At 39.8% G+C, this 14704-nt stretch overlaps 2 protein-coding genes and 1 long non-coding RNA gene across 4 annotated transcripts in view; 1 reads left to right on the top strand and 2 right to left on the bottom strand.

Annotated features, from left to right (window-relative positions):
• Positions 1-5703, top strand: part of LOC144368448 (Fc receptor-like protein 4) — a 52763-nt gene extending 47060 nt beyond the window's left edge. For both annotated transcript variants that reach the window (XR_013428202.1, XR_013428204.1), the window contains one exon: positions 5414-5703. The gene's annotated coding sequence lies outside the window, so the exon portion shown is untranslated. The remainder of the gene's footprint in view (positions 1-5413) is intronic.
• Positions 1-14704, bottom strand: part of LOC144368757 (Fc receptor-like protein 3) — a 611935-nt gene that overhangs the window by 559555 nt on the left and 37676 nt on the right.
• On the bottom strand, positions 2142-5572 carry LOC144368454 (uncharacterized). The gene is made up of 2 exons (XR_013428206.1): positions 5383-5572; positions 2142-2280 (listed from the first exon to the last, which is right to left on the bottom strand). It is a non-coding gene; the product is annotated as an uncharacterized LOC144368454 (long non-coding RNA).

The raw sequence follows: 14704 nt of genomic DNA, 5'->3' as shown, positions 1-14704 counted from the left end.
TGATACTAGATTCATCTATGGGTAATATATCACAGCTTTTTATATATATAGTGAATGGGGTAGTTTTGCTATTTGTTTTTCAGAGGATTCATCACTGATGTATAGAAATGCATTTGATTTATGGGTATTAATTTTGTATCCTTCTACTTTGCCAAATTCATTTATTATTCTAAGTTTTCTGGTGGAGTTTTTTGGATCCTCCAAGTGTAAAATTATTTTGTTGGCAAAGAATGATAATTTGAGTTCTTCTTTTCCTATTTGTATTCCCTTGAATTTCTTTCATCTAATTGCTCTGGCTAAAGTGGCAAGGATTATGTTGAACAATTTTTAGATGGAATACTTCCAATTTTTCTTCATTTACAATGATGTTAGCCTTAGGTTTAGCAGAGAGAGCTTTTACTATGTTGAGGTATATTCCTACTACCCCTAGTTTTTCTAATGTTTTGAACATGAAAAGGTACTGTATTTTGTCAAATGCTTTCTCTCCATCAATTGATGTAATCATAGGATTCTTCTCTTTAAGTTTATTGATGTGATGAATTAAATTTATTGATTTCTGTTTGTCGAACCAATCTTGCATCCCTGGAGTACACAACTTGATCCTGGAGCATTGTTTTTTTTCATATGTTTTTGTATGTGATTTGCCAGAATTTTATTGAGAATTTTTGCATCTATGTTCTTCGGGGATATGGGTCTCAAATTTTCTTTCCTTGATGTGTCTCTGGCTGGTTTGGGTATCAGGGTGATACTAGCTTCACAGAATGAGTTTGGAAGAGCTTCCTCCTTTTCTATTTCATGGAATAATTTGAAGTCCTTCAAGATATGAAGAGTTTAAAAAAAATTGTGGTATATATACACAATGGACTATTAGCTTTACAAGAGAATAAAATAATGGCATTTACAGGTAAATGGAAGGAGTACATGAATATCATGAAGTAAGTCAATCCCCCAAAATCAAAGGCCAAGATTCTCTCTGATAAATAAATGTTGATTCATAAATGGGTCTCTGGTGGTGGAGGAACATTAATTGGGCTCAAGAGAGGGAAGGAAAGGAGGGGTATGGGTTGTGAATGATGGTGGAATGAGACAAACATCATTACCCTAAGTTCATGTATGATGGCACATGTGGTATGACTCTACATCATGTACAGAGAAATGAAAATTTGCACTCCATTTGTGTACAATGGATTGAAAAGCATTCTGCTGTCATTTATAACTGATTTGAACTAATAAATTTTTTTAAATTTTTATTTAATTTATTTATTTGTATGTGGGGCTGCTGTTTGAACCCAGGACCTTGCACATGCTCTACTGCTGAGCTACAATTCCAGCCACAGAAAATAAATTAAAAAAAATTTAAAAAAGGAGATCTTAATTGCTGTGAGAAAGGTGTAGCAGGCAAATCTGAATATGTGAAATTCCTGATTCCAAGTTCTTTAGTGGGTATAGAAACTACATGGTCAACTCATCTGCCAGGTCCATAAGATTTTTTATCAAGTCTCTAGGAAGGAGAGCACAGTTCCTGCTACTGCTTGCTATATTGTAGCCTAATGAAATCAGATTTTTCAAATGCAAAATGCTTTCTTGTGTCTCAATGTCTGTTTCTCTCTGTCTCGTATGCTCTTCTGCACATTCTCTACCAAATCATCCCGCAGTTCTTAAAGTTGAACTCAAGGGCATTTGCCTCTTCTGCTCTGTCTCTATCCCCAAAACTTCCTCTGCATACCTACAAGCTGTGCACAGCTACCAGAAAAAGGAGGATGGTGAACTGTGGTTATGTACAGATCTGTACCCCAAGAGGATAAGCCCACAAATAGCAGAAAACCTATGTTTCCATCCTTGTTTCACCAGCCAGAGCCTGGCACACAGGAAGCATCTGAGGGAACCATGTTTGCTGCATGAACATATAATCAATGTATCCCTCTCTCAACACATAATAAGAACATCCTAGAAATCATTTTGAAAATCATAACACAACAATATAAATGTACTGAATAGTATTACCCTGTTCAATTAAAAATGGCTAAGATGGTATAAAAATTCTTACCTCTTAAGATGGATGATAAGGTAACGTAGAGTGTTAAAATTGGACGGTGGCAATTTTCTTAGAAGGTCCTTGGTTTTGAGAATAATTTGGTTGATTTCCATACACATATTTGGAGATGTGTTGTCTTCAGAGTTGTCCCTTTTGGTGTCCTGCTCTTGGTTAAAATGTTGGATGATATTTGCAAGCTCCATAAATTCCCGGTACCATTGGAATAAAACCAATGGCTCTGGTAGCTAAAGAAAGAAAATTATATTAAAAATACCTTTGGGCTGAGGTTGTGGCTCAGAGGTAGAGTGTTTGCCTAGCACATGCGGGGACCTGGGTTTGATCCTCTGCACCACATAAAAATTAATAAATAAAATAAAGGTATTGCATCCCGCTACAACCAAAAAATAAATATTTTGAAAAAATCTTCTGCCTGTTTTCTTTGTTAAAGTCAAGTATAAGTGAGAGTTACTCAATTAATTTTATGTCCCTTTAGATTAACAAAATCTAAAGTCAATCTGTATTTATTGATATCTTTTTCAGTACTGGAGATTGAACCTAGGACCTCAAGCATGCTATGCAAGCACTCTAGTACTGAGCTTCATCCCTGCCCATAAAATAAAAAATATATGTTTGGTAGAGTAGTGACTCAGAAAGCAAATCAAAATCTTGACTATAAATTATATTTATGTTAATAACAAATTAATAGATAATGAGTGAAATTCTAAACTTTAAATGAAGTTTAAGCTTTAAGCTTCATCATGGGATTTTAAAACTCTTCATCTCTATCCTAAACACATTATATTCACATCTGCCCCCCAAATAGCATAATCTTCAGCTGTTTTACTGGAACAAACATAGAATAGTGAACAAAATCTATAAAATGAATCAGAAACCCATGGATTTTATGAGTAAGGGGTAAAAATATCAAAGTGCTAAAGAGCATAGATTTTACTTGGGAAGAATGAAGATTAGCACAAGATAATATGACCTACAAAAACATACTGTCAACATCTCATGAAACTTTAAAACAGGCTGATTTGCCATGAATAGATCAAAAAAAGAAGTTCTTACAACAAATATCCACTGCCATAATGAATGTCAATGTTTCTACTGATCTACAATAGAAAATTCAGTGAACTGTTAGCTACCTGATGTCCTATAATATCTGTGGGGAGTGAAGGTGTTGCCCTGTGATCAGTTTCTATCTTCACCACTCTGGGATCTGAAGCAAGTCACTTCACCTCTTGGAGCTTTAGGTCAATGAGTCAGATAAAGGCTACTCTCTAACACTATTGCAAGAATTGAGCACACTTTCCAAATGAAAGTCTTAGACATACAAAATTCCTCAACAGAATGCAAGTTTATTGTATTAGACCCAATTCATCTCCTCTCCCTAACCGACTAAACAAGATTAAGGATGACACATTATATGACTTCCAGTCATTCCAAGGTATCCACCTTCATTTCTCAGTTGAGGGGTCTGTAGAATGTGATTAAAGGGTTATCAATGGTTTCCTGGGCTAACTTTGTAGATCAAGCAATGTATACTTAATTTCTTTCCCTCCTGCAATTCCACTTAACTACAGTAGGCTCATAAGGACTAGGAAAATAGAGAAAACAAAAAGCAACAATTCACAAGTAGAAGAGCAGATGAATAAGTCCTGATGCAGCATTTCCAAGAGAACTGACCCTTTGTCACTCAGCATGTTTTTCAGAATCCTAAAGGGACATGGACAATCATTACCAGGTCCTCTGATCTTGGGTTAGGTTGCAGGTGGGCCAGCTGAGAAAGCTTAGCTCTCTATAGAATCCTATCTCCACTTTATGTACTAGGGCAATCTCCTTCCTAAAGCTCTAAAAATTTTTTCTCTGGGCAATGGGATACAGAGGCTCTCTGAATCGAGGCATTGCCAAACATAAGGAACAGAGAGGTAACTGTCTTCCAATGGGGATATGTTGGCTATATACACACTGAAAGCACAGATCCTACAGTCTTAGTAACCCTGGCTCCCACAGTATTGGTACTGTATCTCTAAGCAAGGAAAAAACAAAACCTTTCCTAGGGGACTGGGGCTATGGCTCATGGTAGTGCACTCATCTGGCATGTGTGAGGCACTAGGTTTGATCCTCAGCCCCACATAAAAATAAATTAATTAATTAAAAGTATTGTGTCCATCTACAATTAAAAAAAATGCCTTCCCAAGAAGATCACACCAGTCCCAGAAAAGGGAACTAGACATGTAACTAGGCACATACCAAACAGTCCATCTAGACCACTTTATAGTAAAGTTCAAAGTTTTAAAAAAGCCTTGATGTGTTCAAGTGCTTCCAAAGTGATTTCAAGTCCAAACTCTAATATATCTAGGCACCATGAAAGACAAAAATCAAAATGAGTAGAAAAAGAACAAATTGAAGGTGTAAAATGATGCTATCGATATGCTGTCAACTAGTCAGATATGGAGAAAGAGCACTGGAAATGTAGCTGATCTAAATTGAGATGTGCACTAAATGAAAAATAGACACCAGATTTCAAAGAAGAAGAGCTGCAATGCAAATAAATAAATAAACAAAATACCTCATAATTTGAAAAACTAGATATTCAAAATGTTCAATGATATAGTAAAATTCACTTCACTTTATTTTTAATTTTTATGTTGCTATAGAAAATTTAATGTTATATATGAGGGTCACATTGTATTTCTACAGAGGTTCGAGGCCAAATAGAGAAAAGAACCCTTAATGAGAAAAATCTATGAATATCCACAATAAAAGAGCATCATATAATCATTTAAAAAATGTTATCAAAAGAATAGAAAATCAGACTTCTTGAATATTAAAACATGATCTCAGAAATGGAATAATTTACTTATTGAGGAAGAAAAAGACAAGGAACTGTCTTAGAAAGTTTTTGAAGAAAAAAAGAGCAATAAAGAAACGGTAAGGGAATTGGAGAACATGTATGCTTGCCAAGCAATTGCAAGACCTTGAATTTTTAATCCCCATGTGTACAAATAACAAATTTATAAATATTTATATACGTGTTTGTGTATGTGCACACACACACATCTCCAAACAGGAGCTTCAAGTGCAAATTACGAAGACAGATGGTGGGTGGGAGAATGGCAATAAAAATCAAGAAAAGTTCCAAGAACTAAAGCGCTCACAACTGACGGAGCTCATGGAGTGGCCAGAATACTGGATGGAAATATATCCACATCAAAGTACATCATTATAAAATCTTAGAATAATGAGGGGGGTGATGCCATAGTCTATACCAATGAAAAATATGAAATATAAAATATTTTTGCTGTTTGCATTTGATGGTAGGTTTAGAATAAAACTTTAACCTTTTGAATGTAATATTTTAACACTTCACAGATGTCATGTGACGAAAATTGGGACAGATCTACTAAATGCCTTCCGGTTTCCAGAGCTTGACACAGAATTGCGATTTTTGCCTTGCTGCCACTGACTCGGTAAATTCCCTTGAAGAGAAAAGAAAAACAGAATGCAATATTTTACTTTAGTACAAAGGGCTAAATGCAGACATGTAGACAGAGTTGATGTATCTACTTCAATTTTTATTAGTATTTAAAAATTACAAGTTGAAGTTAAATCAATTAACCTTTTCCAAATAAATGTGAATAAATTTAGTTATTACAAATGGAGAGTGCTGATTTTCTGAAAGTCTCTTTTTCATTAAAACAAATCACAAAGGCATTTATGTTTTTAGAGTTTTAGGAGTAAACAACATACTTGTAAATACAAGGCAGTCTTTTCAATTTCTAAAGTACACATTTTGATGATGAAAGGAATGCCATCTGGCTCCTTTTTGGCAACACAGGACAATTCTTCTCCAAATAAGTGCATTTTCCCCTGCAGTTTCTGATGTCCGCAAACGATGGTTAAGTTTGCCATGCATTTTTTATGGCAGGCAAGAAGACACTACAAGAAAATGATATTTGAAAACTGATTGACTCACCTTAAAATTATTCACAACTAGGAAATTACAGGCAGACTAATAACGACAAAAATAAGTTAAAAAGTACTACTTGTGGTTTGTGAATTGCATTTAACAGCAAAACAAAGTAGAAAACTACAGAAATAAACTGTGGGACTTTATTAAAAATGTATTGGCAAGCCAGGTGTGATGGCATATGCCCATGATTCCAGATACTTGAGAGTTGAAACAGGAATTTCACAAGTTGAAGGCCAGACCAATCTAGCAAGAACCCATTTCAAAACACAATTTTAAGAAAGGGTGGATGGGCTGGGGATGTGGCACAAGCGGTAATGCGCTTGCCTGGTGTGCGCAGGGTGCTGGGTTCGATCCTCAGCACTACATAAAATTAAAAAAAAGATGTTGTGTCCACAGAAAACTGAAAAATAAATATTAAAATTTCTGTCTCTCTCTCTCTCTTTCTCTCTTTCTTCTTTCTGTCTCTCTAAAAATATGGCATGTGCAAGACCCTGACAACATATTCATATGTGTGTTTGTGTGTGGACACACACATCTCCAAATAAGTAAAATCATAACAAAAAAGTATATAGCAAAAGAAAAAAATTGTGATTCCAAAAAGATCTTACCTCTTCGCATTTAAAACCTCGAAATATGACAATGTGTTCACAGATTCTACATCTTCCAGGAAATTTCCATCTTCTGAACTTATGGGTGGTAGCTGCTTTTGCCATTAGTGATTGCTGAAATGTTCCAAGGGAGCAGGGTCCTAACAGCAGAAATGTTCGTGTGTAAGAAGGTAAAATGACAAAAACATACACCACATGATATTGTACTTGGAATAATTTTTAGACTTTGAAATTTTTTATATATTACAAAAAGCTATTATTTTGCATTTCTAACATACTTTCAGTAGGTGGAGTTGTCTATTCCAAGCTTGGTTCTCTGCCCTCAGGGTGGTGTAGGTAACCAGTGTGAGAAGACTGAAGCTCTCCCTCTCTTGTCTGGGCTTCCCTAATCTTGGTCTCTCTGAGTTGCTCCTGGGTATTAGCCCCCTCCCCTCTCTTGCTTATCAGGTCTCAGCTGGGGGACCTCAGGCCCTCCACCTTAGGATCGCACCAGGTGGGCAGCGTCCTGGTGGCACTGCGCTCTTGTTCAACTGAGAGCTGATTTTGTGCTGATAGTGTCTATACAGAGTTATCACAGCTGGGGGAGGGGATTTGGAATCCAGGTACCTGTGCAGTCACAGATCTGGCTGGTAACCACACCCACCAAAGATGGTGAGAAAGGTGGAGACAGTCCTTTTCCCAGTCTGGGTGTCTGGTGAGGTGGTGGGAGCTGGGATGTCCTCGTGCTCTGCCTAGAATGTGGTCTGGGGACCTGCGTGGGAGCAGAGCGTCCTCAGGAGTTCTGCCACCCCAATGAGGTGCTGAGTTGGTGTCTCTGCTCCCCCCTTGAGAGTCACGCCTGTGCTCAAACTGTGGGCTTTGGACTCTCACCTGAACAAGGAGGCTCTGAGTTCTGCTTGGTGTTCGCAGCTCTGGTGGATTCTGCGAAAATCTGTTGGATGGAGTCCTGTCACATGCACTGAGATGTTGTGTTCCCTCAAGGCAAGACCCCGCCTGAGCAGGAGAAGCCACCTGATAGCTTTCTCTGATTCAGGCACAGAGCAGCCAGAAACAGGATCTCCTCTACTCTACCACCTTGGATCCCAGGCAACCGATTTCTGACAGAGATGCCAGAGTAATTCCGTGGACTTTCAATAAATGCTGCTGAAATAAAAGATATCCATAATGAACCTCAACCCTTATTTCAGTCACCTCTAAAATGAACAGGAACCACACATCTAAACATACAACCTAACACTATCCGTCTTTGAATTCAGGGTTATGAAGGGCAGCTGCCTATTTTTATAAATAAAGGATGTTTTGGGAACACAGCCATGTTGTTGTATTGTGTATAATTGCTTTTAAGGATTATTAATTATAATGCAAGTAGAGATAAAAGACTGTTCAGGTGTTGATAATTTTTGAAACTGAGGTTGTATACACAGAGTTCAAATACTGTTTGGCCTACTTCATGCATGTTTGAAATTTCCCATAATAAAAACTTGTTTTGGTTTTTGTAGTCTACCTTCAGATCTACTCTGGGCTATCTCAAGATCATCCCCATAAGCTCCATCACTCTCCTTCTCATTTCTCTGCAGCAAGGCTCAACCAAGCCTAGAGTCCCCTGAATGTCCTGTGCAAGCCAGCCATTCATTCTATCATGCTAAGTACAAATGTATCATCATGGTGGTACTCAATGAATATTAGAGAAATATATTATAAGTAACATTATGGAAGGTTCTGTCTGCATACACCCTGAAGTTGAAACTGAACTTACCCTTCCCTATCACTTCTATAAACATGTTAATTAGCTCCTACTTCTTCCTTTCAAAGGAAGACTATGGGGCTAGAGTGTAGTTCAGTGGTAGAGTGCTTGCCTAGCATGCCTGAAGCCCTGGTTCAATATGGAACGCCACAACAAATCAAATAAAAAGGAAGACTGTGACATTTGAAAACTTTCTCAGCAATACAACCTGAAACTTTCTTCAAGAAAAATAAAACTCTTATCAAGGGAGGCATTGTTGCCCAATATCTGCTCTACGAACAAGGTGGCTCATTTCCTCATCACGTAGTAATAAAGACAATTAATAAAACACATACCACTTTCCACAGAAAAGACCAAAATCTGCTCCCAACCTTTATCAATCCCCTGGTTTCTTTACACACATGAATTATCTTTATGTGGGTGCTCATCACCATGATGAAAGTGAATGGGAAATTAAAAAGAAACAGCAAACCAACTACTCTTCAAAGCTTCAAAGCAGAGCTATTGTCTGTGACTTCTTGTCTCAAATCAAGTGGTTCTGACTTGATTTGAGACACCTGCACATTCTGGCCACCTACAGAGCTCTCTTTTAGATTCCTCAGTGGCTCTGAGCACATGGCTGCACTGTCAAAGCAGTGAGATCCTGGTAGACATTAGAGATAACCAGAAATTCTGTGCAGAGAGCCTCCCCACTTCTGTGCTTATGAAAGTTACCCTTTACTTTGAAGCTCACACAAAAATATCACTTCATTCCCTCCATTGAAAATAATCATTCCTTGGTCTCTAGTTTTTTGCTATTGTATTCTGCCACTCATTAAATGGAAATGTTCTACAGGGACTCTGTCTAGCATAAAGTGAGATCCTGCTAAATTTTCAGAGTGAATGCTGAATCAATTATGATAGAAAGGAATCAAAATCCTTCCAGAATCCCTTCTAAGAATCATCTTTGTTCACTGGTAGTACTAACCCCCTGGGACCAAGAGCAGTTGTAAATGCCCACATTCCTAGGTCAAGGGCTTTTACAGGTGGGAGGAGAAGGCGATGATAATTGAGAGGTTGTTCTATTTTCAGGAGGGTGGAGTGGGCTGGTGTTACTCTACATTCACTGAACAGTGATTTTTCAACTCAGCCAAACTTGAATATCCTGCCAACTTGGGGGGGTGAAACTTTTCTACCTGGGCACATTGGGCTTTCTTCCAATTCAGTCTGAAAGGTTTTATCAAAATCATGAGACCTGAGCTATAGGCATTGTCAACCTAATGAGGCTTAAGTGTCACTGCTCCTCCCTTGCACAGTTCTTACAATAAGGTAGCATTTCTAAGTAGGCATTTCTGGAAACTGCTTAAAGAACACACTGGGATGGGGAGGATTTAATTTCAAAGACAAACATGTATACATGTATAATGTGCTGTGATTTATTTACTCATCCTGAACACTCATCTTCACATCTAATTTTGAATTCTTTTTCATGAAGAGGGAGACCCCTACACCCAAACTCAATAAGGAGGTGAAGTGAACCAAAGAGGAAAAGAACAAAACTGATATAGTACAAAAAGCTGCCTGCTGTTTAGAAATGGTCTTGGAATATTCACCAAACACCTAACACTCCTCCCTTCCCCCAAAAGATCCAAAGAACTCAGTGGATGTCAAAGATCCAAATGACTCAGTGTGGAACCCCCTCCTTGGTCTCTAAGGTAGGGACAGCAGTGAAAAAGTGAAATAAACCAGCACCTGTCTGACTCAAAGAAAAGGACAGTCCTGGTCCACCTGGTGTCCACAGAAGGGGGGCGACCTTTGGAACACCAGATTTTTGTCACCCACAGGGTCTTGGGGCATCCTGGCCACATACTCACAGGGACATACTCTCCTTGTAGCAGTTGGGATCTCCCAGCTTATCAATTCCAATTTACACCCTAACTCTGTGTGCTAAGGTCATGAGTGAAAAATGGTGAATGGAAACAGAAGGGACAGTAATAAGGGAAGGAGAGAGAAGAGGCAGGATAGAGATGCAACCGAGGGGGCCCTCAGAAAAAAGGACAAGGAGGGTGTCCCTGCCCCTTTAGGCCCCCCTCCCTTCCCCAAAGTAGTCATCACCCAAGGCCTAGATGAGGAGAAGTGGGAAAAGAAAAAGTAAAAGGGGAACAGCACTTGTCAGTTTCTCTACCTAGGTACTCAACAGAATGAAATCAGGAAATGTCAGGATACTTACACAAAGATCCCAGTGTGAAAGATGATTGTGAAGACCCGAAAACCAAGAAGGAAGAGTCAAGTTAACCAGTGAGTATCCTGAGTATCGCTCTGGTCCGCAGCTGCCGCAGCGTCGTCGTCCTGCTCCAACTGCTCACTGATCACCAAGGACCAGTGTTCCGGTTCCCATAGTGCCCGCTGGTGACGTCTACCGCTCGTGGGCGCCCATCTCAAGGTTCCATCCTCGCGGGAGACCCCGCCCCGTCCGCAGCCGCCACCCCTCCTGGACCCCCGCGTCAGCCTGTGGCCGCCCTGACCCTGTGCTTATTCTACTGTAGCCTCCCAGTCTTGGTAACACAGCGGCAAGTCTGTAGATCCAGAAACTGCAGCTTCCATGGGTGCTTTTGGTTACCAGAAGCAGGGTCTGTAAAGGGATATCTTTACTGTGGATGTTATGAAATTTGCCAATCAAAGAAGGACTTTACATAAGGAGCTTGGTAATTCGGTAGTAGATTATTAAAAAAAATTAAATGAACCTGTAGAGTGTTGAACATAGAATAATGCTATCAGTACAGGCAAAGAGACAATCATCATATAGAACAGGAAATAAAGTCTTGCACTTAATTATTCAGCTTGGTTTCCTCATTGGGTGATAATAATTAGAGTTGGAATTAGAGTCACCTCAAAAAGAATATAGACTAGAACTAGTTTTCTGACAGTAAATGCCATGACTAAGCATATTTGTAGAAAAATTAATATGTAGATATGTAGTTTTTCTATATGTGATGTTTTGGAAATATGGTACTTACTGTAATTGCTTGGAGAAAGAGTTGGTTATTAATTTTAAAAGTGGTGCTCATAGTGAGCTGGAGAAAAAAATGAAAAATTTAGGCAATTTTTGCCAAATTGGTTTAAGAGAAATAAGTTGATGAAACTAATTGGTAGCCTATATAGTGATTCAGTTTATAGAATTTTTAGAGTATCATCTTATTGATGAAAATGTAATTATGGGTATGATAATTTTCAGCATTGGAGGAAGCTTTAAGTTTTACATGTGGTCTATGCTGTATGTGTCACACACTGTTCAGTAGTGCTAGGCCCACAGCAGCTTCACAGAATGCAAGTGTTGATGAAATGATTGGAATAAAGGTGGCAAAAGATAAGGGATAATTAAAATTATGAGAGTCCCCCTGGGTATAGTGGCTCATGTCTATAATCCTACCAACTCAGGAAGCTGAGGATGGAGAAGCAAAAATTTAAGGCCAGACTCAGCAATTTAGCAAGTCCTAAGCAATTTAAGTAAGACTGTCTCAAAAAAAAAATTATAAGGTCTTGGGGATGTAACTCTGTGGTAGAGCACCATTGGGTCTTATTCCAAGTACCAAAAATGAATAAATATATAAAAAAATTATGAAAGTTCCTAGAATAAACAATGATAATATTATACCTTTTAACATAGTTGGAACCTTTAGGAAGTTACATATAATCCAAAGCATTTTATTCAAGTAGTGCTAATAACACTATGATAAGAAAAATAGGGATAATAAGTAGATGAACTGTGAACCTGTTGTTAGGAAGAGAAGTTGAACATTGGATTATAAAATGTTAGCCCATTAAGGGGATCAGTCATTTTAACAAGCTTTTTTTAGAGGCAGGGCATATAGTTATGTATTAGATTGTAGATTATACCAGCCATTAAATTCAGGGTGCTCTTAAAAGCAGGCCTTATGTCTCTTGTTCTGTTGTACTAGGAGAAATATTGGATTTATATAAACCAACATGGATTGTTCTGATCTAACCTCAGAGTATGTAGGACTTTACTCATTGAACAAATGGATCCTTAATGAAAAAAACCCAACAACAAGGCACTAAGTAACTCAGTGAGACCTTTTCTCTAAAAAAAAAAAAAAAAAATAGGGCTGGTGATGTGGCTCCAGGGTCAAGTGCCCCTGAGTTCAATCTCTGATATAAAAAAATAAAATAAAATACAATCAAGAAACCTGTCCTCCAAGTTCACAGGTGTACCTAGGGCACATGCCCTGGCTGTTGAGTTGGCTGGGGCACCAGGGTCTCCGATGGGTCTTTTCCCTGTGGAGCCCCAGGAAGCCTGGCAGCGATGACCTTTTCCTTCCTCCTCCCCAGGGCGGAACGTTCCGGTGCTCAGGCCTGGGCAGAATATGGCTGTTGCCGAGTCCTGTAAGTGACATTCCCAGCCTGCCTCATAGGCACCCATTGCCGTGGCCGCACAGGTTCTCCCATCCCTGAACACCTGAGCCTGCAGGGTCTCTGTAGAGTGGGCCATTGCCTTCTTCCCATGATCACAGCTACCATCGTTGAGGGTTGACTGGATCTGAGACTGCGTTGAGCTCTCTGCATGGGCTTTGTCTTGGTCATCCTGGGAGACAGTTCAGAGATGACCAGCCCACCTGCCCAGCATTACCCAGGGACAGAGCCGAGTTTCCAACCCAGGCCCGTCTGATTCCATGGTCTGCCCTTTATTGAAGCAGCCCGACTTTAGAGTGATTCTTCTAGACTTGGTGCAATACCTGGCACGTGGTAGGTACTCAGCAAACATGTGAGATTGCTGACTTCCTCCACCAGTTCTTCATTTCCTGGTTTTTGAAGAACCCAACTTTTTTTGGCGGGGGTTGAGGGTGGTACTGGGAATTGAACTCAGGGGCACTCGACCACTGAACCACATCCCCAGAACTATATTTTGTATTTTATTTAGAGACAGGGTCTCACTGAGTTGCTTAGCATATCACCATTACTGAGGCTGGCTTTGAACTCATTATCCTCCTGTCTTGGCCTCCCAAGCTGCTGGGATTACAGGCATGCACCTCCGCGCCCAGCTGAAGAACCAAACTTTTTGTATGAAATAACTGTGTCTCCAACACCTTTCCGAGTCATGCCTGAAACACAGCAATACATATTTTTGGGATGATGTCTACATAGAAAAAGTTCTCTTTCCCCGGGCTTTTTCCTAGATATTTGCACAGATAACGAGAACGGGTCTATCTGCATGATATATTAGTCTATCATTCTTAGAGAACACTTGACTGAATTTTCTATTTTTGTAAGTGAGAAACCAAGACTAAGAGAGATAAAGTGATATGTCCAAAGCTCATATAGCTAAATTTGAAAACTCCTTTACTCTATGCTACCCACGTAGCCCTGAGAGCCAGGTCAAATATCCCTCTGCTGAATGGGGACAGGAAGGGGACAATGGGATCCGACATTCAGGTCAGAAGGCAGTGATGGATTTTTAGTTTACTCTTGAAGATTTTGCTTCGTACTAATCTGGGATTTATTAAAACAATGAATTTAATAAAATGAGTAAATCTAGCTTTCTGGAATAAAATGTCAGGTTGAATCTTGGTTTAACTAGTAGCTCGCTAGATGGTCTTCTGGTTTTGCCCGAGTCCCAGATTCTGATCAAAATTAGAAATAAGGAAGGGCTTCCCTTGTCTGATTACTTTGAGGAGGAAATTAGAGGCTCCGTATAAAGAGTTTCGGTACAAACCATCCCACAGTGGGTCGCCTGTCGCTGTTGTAATGGTTCCTGTCCTTATTCGACTATGCTGATGTAGAACATTCGACTTTGTAACCTGCCCACATTTTCTTTCTCCTTGCTCTGGAAGGTCACCGAGGTCTGAGGTTTGGTTCTCCACGGCTCCTCTGCCTCTCTCCAACACACAGGGCTGCCTGTTTTTGTCCTCCCCCGCCCCACCCTCCCACTGGGCCCAAATAAGCAGCTTGTTGGGGTGAGGATGCTAGCCTGCCGGAATGCCGGAATGCCGTGACATTCTGCTCTCGAAACTGGTGACCCTTCCTTAATCCTGGGCGGAGGCTGGCCTGTCAGTCAGCTGGTCATTCGCAGAGCCTGGAGGCGGCTTGCCAGAGAAAGGACAGGGGCCACCGCCCTCCCCCCCATGCTTTCCTGCTGCTCCGGAGGAGTCAGTGGAAGGTGATGGTTAAATACTGAGGGATTTGCCAAGATGGCTGTTAAATGGTTAAATGTCCAGTACTTTGTGAGCTAGTTCTTAGATTGTTAGTCGCTGGAAACCAGTCTTGATGACCTGGGTGCAGGGGTGTCGACCTGAAATCCCAGCCACTCCAGGAGACTAAGATGGGAGGACCACGAATTTGAG

The sequence above is a fragment of the Ictidomys tridecemlineatus genome, chromosome 11, assembly GCF_052094955.1.
Source record: "Ictidomys tridecemlineatus isolate mIctTri1 chromosome 11, mIctTri1.hap1, whole genome shotgun sequence".
Lineage (NCBI taxonomy): Eukaryota > Metazoa > Chordata > Mammalia > Rodentia > Sciuridae > Ictidomys > Ictidomys tridecemlineatus.
The sequence above is the reverse complement of the archived record's forward strand: the minus strand, read 5'-3'. Positions and strand labels throughout refer to the sequence as shown.